Consider the following 16378-nt stretch of genomic DNA (forward strand, 5'->3'; position numbering starts at 1 on the left):
GAACTCTCCTGCAGTGGGTGGAATGCTCCCAGTTCTTTCAGCCATCAACCTTCACAGCCATACGGGTCTCCAGCAGGATTTGTTCTGGCCCCTTCCAGTGCGGCTCCAAACATCGCGGAAAATTATTCAATAGCACATAGTCACCAGGCTGGATATCGTGGCCAGGTCCCTCTGATATGGACGGCAGGCATTCACACACCTGTTGGTGAATAGAATGTAAACTTTCTGTTAAGTGGCCAAGATCATCCAACAACACAGGGTACTCAATATCAGATAACCGACGAGGACACCGACGCCCCAAACATTTGCCGGGCTTCCGTACACGACCTCATATGGTGACAATCCTGTTCTAGAATGAGCTGTTGTTCTAGTTGACAAAAGAGCCACTGTAACCCTGTTGTCTCCTGAATTTTTGCCAATTTCAGTTTGAGAGTACCATTGTACTTCTCAACCAAACCCGCTGACTGGGGATGATTGGCAGCATGACATTTCCGCTTAACATGAAGGCCCTCACAAATCAATTGAATCACTTTTGCATTAAAATGACTTCCATTGTCACTCCAGATCACTTGGGGCAAGCCGAAACGAGGAAAGAACTCCTTCAGGAGTACCTTTGCAGTCGTAAATGCTGTTTTATCTTTAGTAGGATAAGCCTAAACCCAATTACTGAATGCACATACAACCACCAAAAAATACTTAAGATTATTGCACCTCTCTAATTCGATACAATCCCTTTGAAGAACCTCAAAAGGAAAAGTGGATGGTGCAAAGTTACCAGGGGGTGTAGAGGTACTTTTCCCAGGATTATGCATCCTGCATATCATGCAATACTGCACTAAGTGTGCAGCCATTTTGGGGATGTTATCATTCTGCCATAATGGATCTAACAATTACCAAAAGCCTTTGCCACTGATATGAGCTGGACCATGGGCCATAGTAACCACAGGGAGAACATATGCATCTGTCAACATCCTTCTCTGTTTCCCCGATTTATCAATCCAACATCCTTCGTCATTCAATTGTGCTGGATTTTCCTGCCACACCGCCAATTCTTCTATTGTGGCTTCACTTTGTATCTGCTTTACACTTTCAAGAGTGTCTTCAAAATGACAACCTCAGAATTATGCGCAACCCCAAAAGCATACTGGCTGTCAGTATAGATATTGACAACCAGTCCCTCACTCAATTCACAAGCTCGAATAAGGGTAGCAAGCTCAGCAGCTTGAGTCGACTGATAAGGGCCCTGTGAAGTCTCTACTACTGTACGTAATGTAGTGATAGCATAAGCAGCAGTGGTGGTGCCATCTGGTAATTTAAAACAAGAGGCATTGACATATAGTTACCCTTGGGGGTCAGATAAGGGAACGTCAGTCAGATCTCCCCGTCCTTTCGTCTCTTCTTCCGTCTGGAAAATGCAATCATGTTTATCAACGTTATCATTATCAGAAGGGAGGGTAAGTAACATGGCTGGATTTAGAGTAGCACATCTTTTAATCTTAATGTGTTTAGCAAACAAGGTCAATTCATAGTCAGTAAGACGTGCACTGTGTCTTTGTCTTATTCAAGAGCGTGTCCACAGTAAGGGGTAACATAACTGTGAGGTCAGTATCAAGCACGAGTATCAAACAGGAGTCCAGCCGATTGTCTGATGAAGTGGTCTCAGCCGCAACCGCTCTCAGAGAGCTTAGGAGGACTCTTGCGACAGGGTCAAGCACAGCAGAGAAATAAGCACTTGGCCATTGTTTATCCCCAAATTGCTGTGTTAAGACAGAAAGTGCGTAACCAGCCATCTCAAGATCGTACAACACAAACGGTTTGCCATAATTAGGTGTGCCGAGTACTGGAGCCAAACAAAGTACAGTTTTCAACTGCTCAAAATACTGCTTGCATTCAGGCATCCAAGGCAAAGGCTCATGCACTTCTTTTGTTGTTAATGCAAGCAAAGGCTTAATTAGTAGAGAGTAGTTAGGTATCCATTGGCGACAGTAGGAAGTGATACCTATAAAAGCAAGCACATCTTTTTGAGTTTGTGGAAATGGCATTTTTACAATGGTACTGATAGTTCCGACCCCACTCACCTGAACATACAGGTACTACAGGAGTGAGGATAGCCCGATCCACCCCTTGACTAATGCCTTAGCCACTCGAGCAAAAACAACAATGTTCACACGAGAGACAAACGCATCAGGGGGAAAACCGGAAAAAGATGATGGATAGGTATCGGGACATTCATACGGCCATCCTGTAAACTGCAGACATTCCAATCTCCCATAAGCTGCAGAAAAACATAAAACATAAAGGAAAGCAGGTTAAGAGAAATTACCAATCTTAAGATCCTGCCCAATCAATACCCTTTTATCCCTGTAACCAATGCGTACCCAGAGAAAGGTTCTAGCATTCCCAATGTAGAGGGGACTTGAAAGAGGAACCCAAAGAGGATGATATTCCTGAATGTCACTCTTACTAGAATGTCCCCAACAGGACACCACAAAGGTGAACAAAAACCTACTCAATGAAATGAGGGTAGTCAAAAAGAAAACAAGGTCCCAAAAGGTATCCCAGTGCACAGAGAAAAAAGGTATCACTGAAATAGGGAATAAACAATGTCTTGGAGTTCATAGAAGAATTCCCCTGATAATGCCTCCAGGATGTTGCTTTAGATGTTAAAGTACAAATAAAGAACCACTGTCTTATCGTAATTAAGCATGGGCGGAAAATCCGTTCCGCTCGCGGATTTTGCGGATTTTCGGTAAATTCGGAATCCGCGAGATTCGCGAATTTCCCGCAAAATCTGCGAGCGGAACGGATTGGGTCAAAAGTTCAAGCTGACTTTTTGTAACTATTTTAGAATGGTGCCGGCAAGCTGCCAGAGCCTCTAAAATAGTTACAAAAGTCAGCTTCAACATGAAGCACTAATAGATAAAGTAAAGCAGGTGCTAGAGTTGAAGCTCAAATTCAGTTACACAATCATTAATCACCCCAAACTTGAGGTGATTAATGACTGTGTAACTTAATTTGACCTTCAACTTGAGCACCTGCTTTACTTTATCTATTAGTGCTTCCTGTTGAAGCTGACCTATGGCTGAGGGCAGAAGGGCACAAAGTGGGCCAGAGGGCTTGAGTTAGGGAGAGGGAAGAAGGGCACAGAAACCAGTGGGGCAGAGGGCTAAAGGGCACAAACAAGAGTGGAGCAGAGGGCAGAAAGACACAAAAACAAGTGGTACAGAGGGCAGAAGGGCATAAAAAACGAGAGGGTGACAGTGATGAACCAGGCAAAAAAAAAACCCGAACACGCAAAGCGCCCCGCAAACACGCAAAGCTCCCCGCAAACATCCGCGAACACGCAAAAATAAAAAATCCGCAAATTCGCACGAACTCGCGAGTTTTGCGGATTGCGAATTCGCAAATCCGCAAATTCACGGATCGCAAATTCGCTAAATTCGCCCATACTTAATTGTAATAATAATAAATCTGCTCCAGCCGGAAACAGACAGAGCCCATCCTTGCGCACAATTCACCGCCAAGGCAAAAGATCAGCAGGAATCCAATAGCAAATGGGAGAAATCCAGAAGAACAAGTCCAAGAATTCAATCCAAGAATCCACAATGAAGCAGGAAGGATCTCAGCCAAAAAGCTGGACTCCAAGATGCCAACGCCGAGAAAGTTCCGGGGCCGGAATCCGGAAAAGAACCCAAGCAGTGAGTAAAGGAAATGAGGCTCTTAAATACCATCATAAGCCCCACCCCTGACCGTGGCAACACTACTGGCATCAAATCGGGGCAAAGGAAAACAAAAACCCGCCTGCAATTTCCCGCCTAAAAGTCCCGCCCGCTTCTCCCGCCCAATCAGTCCACCCGCAATTCCCGCCAGCATCACCCGCACACAGAAACCCCCCCGAAGGTTCCTCCAGCATCCAGTCTGTGTGTGTACCGCCCGCAGATTACCGCCCGTGAATGTCCCGTGAAGAAAAGGTAAACAAACAAACCTGCCGCAGACACTCAGACCGCAACACTGATGTACTCCAGAGTCAATCTCCTACCCTCCTTCGACAGTAGGTGACCTAAGTAGGTGACCTCCTGTCGACAATACTGAAATTTAGAAAAAGAACTTTTTGGCTATGTTGAGCTAAATGTAACAATAATTTAACTATACTGTCACTACAACCTTGTTCTGTATCAGAAGCAATGAGCAAATCGTCACCATACTGAGCCAATACATTACCTGAGGTAAGCGACAAAGATTCCAACTGACCTTTCAATGCTTAGCTATAAATACTCAGACTCTCTGTATAGCCCTGAGGAGCCTGACAACACCTAAAGCTCCTACCAGCTAGAGTGAACCCAAACAGATATGTGCTATCTGGATGAATATGAATACTAAAGAATGCATTTTTCAAATCCATGACAGAAAAGAATTTAGCAGTTGAAGGAATCATCATCAGAAGTGTGGCGACAATTGAGGAACCCCAATTTTGTTAACTTCACGCAAGTCGATCACAAAATGATAAACATCCTCATGATCATCAGAGGCACCTCAAGAATCAGAAGAATGGCACTGTTACAAATATTGGCAGAGGTCTCTTCAACTACTCCTTTGCATATCAAATCCTGAATAATCTGTAGAAGGGCCCGTTCTCCCGACTGGGTTATTTTATACTGAGGAATACGAGGCAAAATAGCATTATCTTTAACCTGGATCGAAACCGGTGGTATAGGCAACAGTCCCACATCTGTAGCACCTGTCGCCCATAAAGTGGACGGTACATCAGCAAATTCAGCAGGAAGATACAGTCACTGTTTAGTACCTACACTTAGACCCATTGTCATGTAAACACCTGCAGGAGAACAATAAATAGTAGCATACGATTTTTTAAACAAATCCAAACCCAATTTTCACCACAATTGGTCAACAGAAACGGGGAATCCACAGTAAAAGGAGCTATAATCAATGCAGTGTGGGGGGGTGGGGAGGCATTGAAACGGTACACCTGAAAAACCTCCCAAAACATTATTATGGCCACACAGAGCCACCCCAGGAACCAAAGATCAAGAAACAGAACTCTTCGTTGCACCTGTGTCCACCAACAATTCCTTAATCGAGCCATGAAAACCTGCGGTGACATAAGGACCACGCTGATCTACAGGTATCTGAACTGGTCCCTCACTCTGTCCCTGGCTATCCTAGCTATAAGACATCTCTATTACATCATCTGTTTCATAATCATCAGGACAATACTGTCAATCTTGAGGGTCATCAAAGTAATTGTTATCAGAGCAACCCTTTGAAACGTCAGCATTCTGAGCTCTATCGGTCCCACAACCTCGTCCATGAGAACCTCGCCCTTTAGGAACTGCAACCTTCTGCAAAAGCACAGGACACTTGCTATGCCAATGGCCCTCTTCGCAATATGCACACTGATTGGCTGGCCGCTAGTGCACGGAAGCTGTCTAGAAGGACCACCACGGCCTCTACCATTCCCCTAAACACTTGCTGTAACAACCATTTTGTTTTCAACTCATTCTGCTTTTTATGTTTTCTCTTTCTATTCTTGGTCACGATGTTCGTAATATTGAGCCACATTCAAAATAACAGAAGGGGAAGAGGTGAACCAAGTACTCTCAGATGCCTGCAAACTAGTAGCAATTTCAAGATGTAGATTAAAAACAAATCTGTCAACAAACAACCAAACTCCTCCCTCGTTATTCTGTCCACTATAATCCAAAAACGTGTCTTCAAAACGAGTACAGAAATCAGACACGCTTTCATAATTCTTCTGTCTACAAGCCGTCAACTTGTCCCAACTTACCTTCTTTGGTGGAATAAGGGAATGCATATATGTAATAATGCGGCCAGGCTTATCAGGAATCTCGGCTCAGGGCTTATCACCTGGCTTCCTTTCCTGATCCCATCCTTTAATCACATCCAATGTACCACCCAACTCCACAACATGGTCATGAGTATAGACCTGTCGCCAAATATCAACCGGAACAAGAAGACCAAAAAACATTTCAATATCAGCAAGAGTCATTACAGTAGAAGAGGCAGCTCCAGTCAATTCTTTATAATAAGCAGTAGGATTTTTTCTAGGATCAGGCAAATGAGTCTTAAGGGATAGACCCTCGCTTCTCCACCACACAGTATACACCTATTGTTCCTGAAATCAGGCCGCAGAACTCATCTGGTGACGTTAACTTCTGTATTTTCTACTACATCGGCAACTGAGATACCAACTTTGGACTATTCTCATGCAACCTTCCCCTTTAAGCAATTAAAGTTGGGATTTTTCCAAAAACCTGACCTGGCTCTAAATCATTAACATACACACGATCTCTAATATCAAATAAAATTTGAGGCGCAGCCGTCCCCCAATGTTGCTGCCAAAGACCAATCAATGTAGCGGACATATGCTTAAGGGCTTTATAAAATGGCTGCTGCAACTTTCAATTTATTTATTTAAAGGCTTGTATAGCGCTAGAATCGACTCCCGAAGGAGTATCTCTGCGCTTGAGCAGACGCTGAGGAGAGTAGAAACTGTCAATATTAAAGAGTGAGGAATAGAAAGGTCTTTAGTAATTTCCTAAATGGGGAATGTTCTGAACAGAGTCTGAGAAAGTCAGGAAGTTCGTTCCAGAGGCGAGGACCAAGGTAGGAGAGGCCCTTCCCTCCCAATCTTGTCCTCTTAATGGTAGGTACTACAAGGAGATTTTTACTACCGGAACGCAGGGTAGGGGATAAATTTGTGTAGGGGATAAATACATTTGTAAATTTGTCGGCCAGATAAGATGGACCCAAATCGTGGAGTGCTTTATGGACAATGCAGCAGACTTTAAACCTGATCCGTTGGCGGATAGGCAGCCAGTGGAGCTTCACTAGAAGAGGGCGCAAAGGTGACCTAGGAGGTGCATTCTGGACCAATCTAGCTGCAGTATTTTGGACTATTTGTAATCTGCTTAGTAGGGAGTCATTGGCTGAGATCAGGAGCCCGTTACAGTAGTTTAGGCGACTGATGACTAAGGCCTGGACTAAAGTTTTCCGGATAGAGTCCGGGAGTAATGGAAAGACCCTCCGGAGCATCCCAATTATGTGGAAGCATGAACCTGCAGTCTGTATCACTTGCTCTTTTAGACTAAGAGCCTGGTCTAAACGGATCCCTAAGTTTTTTATGACTGATTTAGGAACGGGATTGGGGCCGAGATAGGAAGGCCACCATCCCGGGGTCCACATAAGAGGAGCATCACCGAACAGCATGACTTCTGTTTTCCCTACATTGCATTGCAGGAAGTTGTTTACCATCCACTGGGACACAGCTCGCATTCCATCAGAAAAGGCCAGTTGGACCGTGGTAGTAAATTTGCTGAAAGGAAAAAGGAGCTGAGTGTCGTCAGCATAGGAAACGGGGATGAACCCGAAGGTCCTTAGGAGACTAGCCACAGGGGCAACATAGATATTAAATAATGTAGGGCTCAAACAGGAGCCCTATGGCACTCCCTTGGCCAGTTTCATGGGGGTGGAGAAGTAAGGACCAAGGCTGACACTTTGCGAGCGACCAGACAAAAAACTCTTTATCCATGACAGAACTGACCCTCTTAGTCGCACCTCTTCCAGTCTTCTGAGCATGATGTCGTGAGATACTGTGTCGAACGCCGCGGCTAGGTCCAACAGCACAAGAATCATAGAATGTCCCTTATCAAGGGACAGTCTGATGTTATCAGTCACTGAAAGGAGTGCAGATTCGGTACTGTACCTAGGCCTGAACCCGGATTGAAGGGATCAAGTTAACCGGTTTGTTCGACAAAGTCTGACAGGTGCGTGTTAACATGTTTTTCCATCAATTTGCTCAGATATGGAAGAAGTGAGATGGGACAGAGGTTAGACAGCTCTGCCCATGGAATGCTGGAATTCTTCTGTATGGGTCTCACCTGGGCTACCTTCCATTCCTGCGGCACAATGCCATCAGTGAGGGACAGGTTGACCAGTCACTGCACTATAGGGCCCAGTTTTTTTGGCCAGTAGAGGGATGGTTTTGGCTGGTATATAATCAGATGGAGATCCGGATTGAATCTGGCACATCAAAGTCTCAATCTCAGTTGTGGTGATGGCAGGGAAGTTGTCAAGCATCACGGAGTTAGCTAATTAAGGGGTGTAAGAGAATACTGTACTGCTCGCCATTGTTCTGGTCATTAAGATTTTATCATATATCACCTCTATTAATGAGAAAAATAAGAGGAGATATAATCACACATCCTTTGAGAAGGTGCCTCTAGGCTTTCACATGCCTTGGGTTTAGTAAATGATTGTAAGATTTGATATAGTGTTTTCGATGAGTTTCCAACCTGCGTCAATTGTAATGAAATGTGCATTTTTCGAGCTGATCTCATGTTCTTATGATAATCAGTCAAACAGTAGTATTGGGTTCTATCCTGTTCTGTGTGTGTGGCTGTTAGAAACGGGACCCTGGCTGGCCAAGACTCGCGTCGAGGTCAGTCAGGGATCGCCATTTCTAAAGTCAGGGCAGGGGAGTCACACACCAAGGTAACCCCCACTCGCCCTCTAGGTAACGTGGCGCGAGCAGTCTAGGCTAAACTTGGAGGCGGTATGAGTTAAGTATTTGCGCACGCACCCCAGCAACAACACCCAAGGCCCACCACAAAGAAAGACTCCACACAAGGATATATATAAAAAATAGCCTTTGTATTATAATAAACAAAATACATTAGATAACACACGCAAACTGTACAATGTGCCAGGGGCACGGGCAGAATTTACAAGGGGAATTATGTACAGGACAGGGCCACATGGACCACTGTCAGGGGTAGGCACTTGTCAGAAAATAATACTGGTAGGTATACACTTATGTCGTAAACATAGAATGAGTAGCACCAAAAATATAAATGCAACACACATCCAGTAATCACTGGAACAGAGTCAAGACCTCCTACGCAACCCTAAAACACTGTAGGCAATTACGCAGGTAACTAGGACCTTCTCAGCAGGACCTAAGGAAGGAATACCAACACCTAAGCAATTCACTCTTAGCAAAGGGAAGGAAACCTAAACATAAAATGAAACATCAGCAATCCTCTATGCAGGTCACATTTAGCAAAGTGGATAACATAAAATGGGACATCACCAATCCTTCATGCAGGTCACATTTAGCAAAGTGGATAAACCTAAAGTGGGATGTCAACAATCCTCTATGCAGGTCACATTTAGCAAAAGGGGATAAACATGAAATACCTAATCAGGTCACTTTTAGAAAAGGTAAGCGGACATAAACAATTGCACATGAGGCATTAAACACAGAGGTGCAGATTAGAACATTTTGCGCAAGAATCACATACGCAGAAATCACAATGCGTGGGGTGCACACAGCACAACACTCACAAATGTCCCTCAGGCCAACTGGCCTCGAAAGGGGCGGAATGCCCTGAGTCTCAGTGTCAGGGAGGTCTGCGCAGGCAGCACAGAACACAAATCCTAAACGTGGCAACTGTCCACTAAGTGCTGGACAGTTGTTAAATACAGATGCACAACGTTGGAGCCAGGAGGGCTCAAGAACAAAGTGGGCAAGAAGCCTCTCAGGGTTCGCAAAGCAAATAGGTAAGGTAGAGCTCAGCGCTCTGAATCATAGAAAATGCCCCAGAGCCTCTCTCAGGGCTCTCAATGCGATGTGGGCGTTGAGCCTCGCTGGGCTCGTGGATTAACTGTGGCCAATGAGCCTCGCCGGGCTCGAAGAACAGAATGGCCCCTCAGGGCCTTGCAGACTCGCAAACACAACTGGGCAGGTGGAGCCTCTCGTGGCTCAATAAACAAAATATGCCCCTCAACCGGCTCTTCACTTTAAATGGCAGGCTTCGTTAGAGTCCCTCACGGGGGACTCAGGATCAAGTAATGCCCGGCGAGCTCCTCGGGCTCAAAGAAATAACCCCAGGAGCCTTGGGGCTCCACAAAGAAATGCAGCAGCGTTGGAGCGGCCCTCTGCCAATCGGGGCCGCTCGAAGAACAAAGGACCCTGTCCCCGCACTCACCGGTACCTAGCTGGTGCTGCGGGGGCAGGAACACTGCCGGCTCTCCTCCTCACTCGTCAGGCGCCTCGGGGACACGGCCGGCAGCCCTCCTCCTCGCTGCTCGGCTCCGGGGGCGGGACTTCCGGTTCGCCTCTCCCGGGCCGCGCAGCGATTGGTTGCCGGTCAAAGCACTTCCGGGTCGTCGCGGGCAGCGCAGCGGCCCGTTCCAGGCAGGCAGGCGGGCTCTCAGTACCCGAGGAGTGGGCTCCCTCGTGGTAATTATAGAATCCAAGTACGGGGCAATGCCGGGTGGGCACCGGCGCTCAGAATCAAATATAAAGCGAGGTGGGCACTCGCTAATGCCGCAAATCTGCACAATCAGACGGGCAGAGGCCGGGTGGCACCGGCTGCACAACGAGCGCTCCCCAGCGCTCGGGGACAAGGCACAGCGCTCTCCACTAAGTGCTGGACAGTTGTTAAATACAGATGCACAACGTTGGAGCCAGGAGGGCTCAAGAACAAATTGGGCAAGAAGCCTCTCAGGGTTCGCAAAGCAAATAGGTAAGGTAGAGCTCAGCGCTCTGAATCATAGAAAATGCCCCAGAGCCTCTCTCAGGGCTCTCAATGCGATGTGGGCGTTGAGCCTCGCTGGGCTCGTGGATTAACTGTGGCCAATGAGCCTCGCCGGGCTCGAAGAACAGAATGGCCCCTCAGGGCCTTGCAGACTCGCAAACACAACTGGGCAGGTGGAGCCTCTCGTGGCGCAATAAACAAAATATGCCCCTCAACCGGCTCTTCACTTTAAATGGCAGGCTTCGTTGGAGTCCCTCACGGGGGACTCAGGATCAAGTAATGCCCGGCGAGCTCCTCGGGCTCGAAGAAATAGCCCCAGGAGCCTCGGGGCTCCACAAAGAAATGCAGCAGCGTTGGAGCGGGCCTCTGCCAATCGGGCCGCTCCAAGAACAAAGGACCCTGTCCCCGCACTCACCGGTACCTCGCTGGTGCTGCGGGGGCAGGAACACTGCCGGCTCTCCTCCTCACTCATCAGGCGCCTCGGGTACACGGCCGGCAGCCCTCCTCCTCGCTGCTCGGCTCCGGGGGCGGGACTTCCGGTTCGCCTCTCCCGGGCCGCGCAGCGATTGGTTGCCGGTCAAAGCACTTCCGGGTCGTCGCGGGCAGCGCGGCGGCCCGTTCCAGGCAGGCAGGCGGGCTCTCAGTAACCGAGGAGTGGGCTCCCTCGTGGTAATTATATAATCCAAGTACGGGGCAATGCCGGGTGGGCACCGGCGCTCAGAATCAAATATAAAGCGAGGTGGGCACTCGCTAATGCCGCAAATCGGCACCATCAGACGGGCAGATGCCGGCTGGCACCGGCTGCACAACGAGCGCTCCCCAGCGCTCGGGGACAAGGCACAGCGCTCTCAAGCGCCAAGGGAAGCGCGCTCGGCGCTTCAAGGAAAATAAAGCGCGCCTAGCGCTCCAAATCAAAATCAGGGTGCCTACAGGCACAGCAAAGCTCCAGCAGGGTCTGGAGGCAGGCAGAGGGGCAAGGCAGGGCCAGAGCCAGCACACTGGGTCTCCAGGCAGGGAGACAGCCAAGTGGCGGTCCTCTTGGCCCCTGCAGCAGCAGCCCCCTCTGGCAAGATCCTGGAAGAAAACCAAAGACAAGACAAATTGTATGGGGACACAGCCCCTTCTTATACAGAAAAAAACCTTTGTCTCAGGGTGCAGGGTGGGGGAAAACCAGTCGCAGCAGGTTCTGAAGTACTCTATTTACCTCAACCACCCTCTCTATTCACTGGCAGGGCTAGGGCCATCAGTCGCACTACAGGGGGTGGAGCCAGCATTGTCCGGGGAAAGTCCAGGCCCATCAAGGACCAGGTGCACTCCTCCCAAGCCATCAAGCATGCTAATCTCACACTCACCACCGGGCAGACCCATCCAGCCTTCCTGGAGCCAGGCTCACCAGCCAGCTCCAGCCAATCACACTGCAGACATATTTTACAGTAATATGCCAAGTCCCAGAAATGGCATTTCTACTCATGACACACACATGCCACATATACCATTGCAAAGCATCCATTCCCATGAACACGCACATACCAAATTCGAGCATGCACTCCCCACGCATCGGGAATTACTAGGGACACAGACATTCCCCATGCATCCCTATGGGAGAGCAGGCCAGCCTAACTACATGCACGCACTTTACTCTGGGACACAGAGAAAAAGTGCGCACAGACCAGAAAATCATCCACGCATATCACAGATTAAAAGCAAAAAGATTAGGGGTGAACCTGCCTTAAGGGCCAAGTCCAACAGTGGCCCTCCAAATTCTTAATAGCTTCCTACATGCTTTCTTTTGTGTACGCAGCTGGTCAGTGAACCATGCTTCCTGTCGTTGGTTAGGGCGAATCCTACATACTTTAATGGGGGCTATTTGAGGTAAATTTGGATAGAGCTGTTTCAATACTATCAGCACCACTAAACTGAGGAACTATGAATGCATTATGAAAGGTGTCCGCTGAGACCTTATGCCACTGTCTTCGCGAGTAAGATGTAGCCTGGGTCCGATTTTTGGGCATAGTTAGACCATGCATATGAAATTCGATGATAGAATGGTCTGACCAATTCACCTGTCTGGGCGGGTCACATTTGACTTTTGTAGAGTTGGACAAAATTAAATCCAGAGTATGACCTGCCGTATGTGTAGGACCTTCATTGTGTTGTACTAGTCCTAGGAGAGACATATCAGTCAGGAGAGTCTGAGCATCCAGGTTATCTGTGCATTCACTATGAATGTTAAAATCACTGAGTAACAAAATATTGTTACCCGAGATGAGGTGAGGGGCCAACAATTCAACCAGTTGTAGAGAAAAGTTGTTTAAAGGTCCAGGGGGGGCGATAAACCGTTGCGCCTTTCCAACAGGCGAGAGTGGGGGCATTAACCCTGAACACAAAAACTTCCATGGTGGCCAAGCTGTGTTGGTCTAGGACCTAAATATTAATGCCCTTTTTATAGATAATGGCAATACCACCCTCAGTTTTGAGTGGTCTGTCCAATCTGATCATTTTAAAACCTTCTGGGATACCCAGGGTAATAGCCGAGAACGAATAGGGCTTATGCCAGGTTTCAGTGAAGAAGCCCAGTTCCGGCTGAGTTGGAGAAATTAAGTCCCAGACTTCCACTGAGTGCTTGGGCAGAGAGCGAATATTGCCTAGCAAATTTTTCCACCCTCTCTGAGCGGAATTAACAGAGGGCATAGAAGGTGGATCTGGGTGGTCCAAGGGGGTAAGGGAGGCTTGAAACCGACAGTGTCTGCAAGAAATAGGCCCTTCCATACATGGCCATATGCCTGAGAGACAACCTGAAGATATGGTAGGCTGAAGACTAATCTGGAGTAGGCAATTCTTAGGGGGGAGGATGTTCTGTAGCAATACGGCCAGAGTCTCTGGCATCTGGCGTCGTCCTGGCGCGGACGGGTGCAGACGGGCTTGCCTTCGGCGCGCCCGCTGCACACGCCCGCTGCGTGCGCCCGCTGCGTGCGTGCTCTGTGCGTTAGTATACCCACCATCCTTTATAGTCCTGCTGAGAGCAGAGAAAGACTATCACGCCACCCTGCGTGCCTCCCAAGATGGCCATTTGATTCCCCGGCTGCCTCTGTGGTCACGCGTCACTCAGCGTCTAATCGGCTGAGTGGCAGAGGGTGAGTGCAGCACAGCTAGGCAGCTATTTTAAATGGTGAGCAAATTAAAAGCAAAGAGGTGACCAAATTATGAGCAAATAGGTTTTAAAAGTACAAAAGTACGACAGCTCTCGGCTTCCGCCTCAGGAGAGTTCAAGAACTGGCGCCTGCGCGTTACTGAGCGCGGATAAAGACTAGCCCGCCACCCTGTAAGCCTCCCAAGATGGCCGTTCGATTCCCCAGTTGCCTTTGTGGTCACGCGTCACTCAGCGCCTAATCGGCTGAGTGGCAGAGGGTGAGTGCGGCAAAGCTAGGCAGCTATTTCAAAAGGTGATCAAATTAAAAGCAAAGAGGTGGCCAAATTATGAGAAAATAGGTTTTAAAAGTACAAAAGTACGACACCTCCCGGCTTCCGCCTCAGGAGTTTTCAAGAACTGGCGCCTGCGCGTTACCCCTCCTTTATACTGAGGGCGGAGAAAGACTAGCCCGCCACCCTGCGTGCCTCCCAAGATGGCCGTTCGATACCCCGACTGCCTCTGTGGACACGCGTCACTCAGCGCCTAATCGGTTGAGTGGCAGAGGGTGAGTGCGGCAAAGCTAGGCAGCTATTTTAAAAGGTGAGCAAAGAAAAAGCAAAGAGGTGACTAAAATATGAGCAAATAGGTTTTAAAAGTACAAAAGTATGACAGCTCCCGGCTTCCGCCTCAGGAGTGTTCAAAGCCTACACAGGTTTTGGCCTGCCAATATAAGGTTAAATCTATCTATGACACTTTTACGCTTCAGGACAATCCTTTGGCCCACACACTGTCTCAACTGAGCAAATTATCCCCTTTATCTCCTGTTCAATGCGACCCAGCAATGCTGACGCACTTGTTGTTTACCACTTTAACCTTAGATCAGGTTATTAAGATAATCTCAGTGGTAGAATCAGGATCTCCCACAGAGCCTTGCCCTCCAAGAAATATTCATCTGTCCCCAGAGACTGTAGCCACATCTCTCTTGTCTATCTTTAATCTAATGTGCACGTCAGGCATTTTCCTATTAAATGGAAAATGCTTTCATACTGTCACTTTTGTAAAAATCCAATCTGGATGCTAACGACACCCTGAATTATAGGCCATTTTCGAGACTTCTGCTCCCTTCTAAGATAATAGAAAAGGCCATCAACTTGGAATGTACCACCTTCTTTTCCAACAATGCCATTCTTGATCCATCCAAAATGGATTTTTGGGCCCATCATAGCACAGAGCTAGCCTTGATTACTGGCACGGAAGAGTCAGACAAACCTTGGATGGTAGGCGGAGCGTGGCCCTCATCCTGTTGGATCTATCAGCAGCCTTTAATACGGTCAACCATGATCTGTTGATTGATCGTCTGTCGTCAATCGGGATCAGCAATAAAGCGCATTCCCTTCAGAGGTCCTTCCTAACAGATAGCTCCCAAACGGTGGCTCTTGGAGACTATGCAAGCACTCCTTCTCACTCCCCTGTGGAGTACCTCAGGGACCCTCTCAGAGTCCTACGTTATTTAATTTATATGTCATTCCGCTGGCCAAATCAATCAAAATGTATGGCTTTGTGCTGGTGTCCTATGCAGACGACACACGGATAATTGACTAAATTAATAGTCCATCTAACTCACAGCAGTCATATTCCATGACTGCCTGGGTCACATAGGCAATTGGATGCTAGACAACTGTCCTAAACTTAATTAATCTAAGATCAAAGTTCTTCTTTTTGGAAACAGCTCTTCAATCTGGACAAAGAGTTGAAGGCCCTCCCAACTGGGCCCCTTGCCAACTCCGTCAAATAAAGTAAAAAATCTTGTTGTACTTTTTGATACCAAGTTGTCATTTGAAGCTCAAATTAACCACACCGGTCACTACACAAATTGAATCCAGGCTATACCACTGTAATGCATTATTTACCAGTGCAAATAAGCGCTGTATCCCCAAGCTCCAGATGGCTCAAAACGCAGAAGCTCTCTGTGCTTGTCCTGAGATGTGAACATTGCATCTAGGGCTTGAGGTATGGGGGGTCTGCTGACAATGCCCAGAGGTCTACTTTGTTATAATAAACTATCTCTTACCATGGGGAGGGTGGTTAGGTCGTTAAGACCTTTTCCACAGATTTTTATAAAATGATATCCCTGTTTGTATTCTATGGTACTGTAACAATGCTGACTATATTATGTTTATGCATTTTGCTGCTAGTATTGGCACGTGTACTGCACCATAGAGCGCGCTAGTTGAAATAAACATTTTAAACTGTACCGCGTGTCAGATTACTTGCGATTCCCAAGAGAGTGACATGTTCTGGGTTGTCTAATCATTGGTAGCTTCACTGTAGACAGAGAACGAATGAGACACTATAGCTAGTCGGTTGGGATTTTGGGTACTAATGTGGTAGGTTGGTACACCCCTATTCACTGAGGTCCTGTTTTTCCGTGCATAGTTCTGTATATGTGCAGAATCCCCGCAACATGGCACCATCAAAGTTTGGTCTGGTTCTTATCTGCAAGACGCTTGTGTAGTCCTTGTGCTTGTCCACAATACTCTCATTTCTGCCTCCGGAGGTGGCTGTGACGGTGCAACCTCCTATATTGACTTTTTTATAGGTTCTTTCAAGCTTGAAGTTTAACAAAAAAAAGGTTTCTCTCTGTCCTATTTGCCCTTGTTGTGCTGCC

This window comes from Lissotriton vulgaris, chromosome 10 (assembly GCF_964263255.1).
Source record: "Lissotriton vulgaris chromosome 10, aLisVul1.2, whole genome shotgun sequence".
Taxonomy (NCBI): domain Eukaryota; kingdom Metazoa; phylum Chordata; class Amphibia; order Caudata; family Salamandridae; genus Lissotriton; species Lissotriton vulgaris.